The sequence below is a fragment of the Athene cunicularia genome (assembly GCF_003259725.1).
Source record: "Athene cunicularia isolate RWA chromosome 1 unlocalized genomic scaffold, athCun1 chr1_part1, whole genome shotgun sequence".
NCBI classification, from domain to species: Eukaryota; Metazoa; Chordata; class Aves; order Strigiformes; family Strigidae; genus Athene; species Athene cunicularia.
The window spans coordinates 74351179-74352858 of record NW_020799091.1 but is presented as its reverse complement, the minus strand read 5'-3'; positions in this window follow the sequence as shown (position 1 = coordinate 74352858).

The following is a 1680-nucleotide window of genomic DNA, read 5'->3' as shown; positions in this document are numbered from 1 at the left end:
CAGAGAGCTGGGGATGAGTCTCTGTAACCAAGTAACAAGTGATAGGACAAGAGGGAATGGCCTCAATTTGCGCCAGGGAAGGTTTAGACTGGATATTAGGAAGCATTTCTTTACAGAACGGGTTGTTAGGTGTTGGAATGGGCTGCCCAGGGAGGTGGTGGAGTCCCCATCCCTGGAGGTGTTTAAGAGTCGGGTCGACATAGTGCTGAAGGATATGGTGTAGTTGGCAATTGTCAAAGTTAAGTTAGTGGCTGGACTACATGATCTTCAAGGTCCTTTCCAACCTAGATGATTCTGTGATTCTGTGATAATAGTAAATAGATTTTATAACAGTGAATGACAGTAACTTAATGTATTCAAAATTAAAGCAGTAAAAAAAAGTACTTACAGAAAAGTTTTTTTGAGTAAATGCATCTTAATAAAGAAATGTCTGTGTAAGCCAAATTCTCAGAAATTGTTTTTAAGTCCCTTGCAGAAACATAATGCCAGCTAGTCTTTCATGAATTGCATAGAAATTATATTCAGAACTTTTTGTATTTTACACAAGCTATTTAACAATTATTCCTCTGTTTTGGGAAAATGATTAGTATTTTAGCTTCCAAATTTAATGATTTTGCTAACATAAATATGTTTACTTTTTTGCATGTATTGCATTTGAAGAAAATGCAAAATAATATTTATTTCTGTTTTGACACAGACTAATAAATTATATTTTCATAATAAATAAAATAATTTATTGTTAAATGAAAAAATCAGGTGAGAATAACATAGCAAAACTGAATAATAACATCTGTACTTAATATTTTGTCATTGTCTTATATGTTCTGGCCAGAATTATGCAAATACAACTATTTTTTGGTTCACTGTTCAAATCAGAAAAAAAGTTAAGATAAAATCTGAAGAAGTTTTTAATTAAATCATACATTTTATTTGACACCTTCTCCCTGAAGTTCTCATTTTTGTTTCCTCTGCTCCTCTACCATATTAAAGAAAGAAATCATGGTTCTTTCACTAAAATGTATCAGACTCTGTTTTACTTCATCTAAATGCATTTCAAAATATGATTCACTTCCATACATTAAGTTTCTTGCTTGTCTTGTGATATACATGTGGCTGGAACAATTCAATTCTCACCTGTGAATGATTCAGGTGATTAAATTACAGATTTTCCAATTAAAACATTCATCATTACAAGTCTTCTACTTGGTTTTAAACTGATTGTGAGAGCCGAGCAACCAGGCCTGTAAAAAACTAAGACAAACAGCCTAGGAAAGCAAAAGTTGAGGCTGATTGAAGAAATGCCTCAAACACTCGCAAGACAAAACCTTGAGTCACAGGGTGCTTTCTGTGGAGGCCGAAGCTGATAAGGCTGCCCGATGTATCTGGGGGAGAGAGCCCTGTGGAGACAGGATGGCTCTGCTCTGGGGCACCTGGGCAGATGTCAAGGGCCATGTGTCCGGTGAACGAACTTTGCTTCATTATCCACGAAATGCATATTAAAGTTGACACCCCTCAATATGCTAACGAGGGCTGTCATGATCATGCTAGTGACATCATCCCATGAAACACCTTACCCCTCCCTGTACATGGGATACGTAGGTCTGTGGGTTGACCTAGGGGATGGACCCAAGGAAAGTGGGTATAAATCAAAGGGGAGAAGAAAGGGCTCTCTCTCTCTCT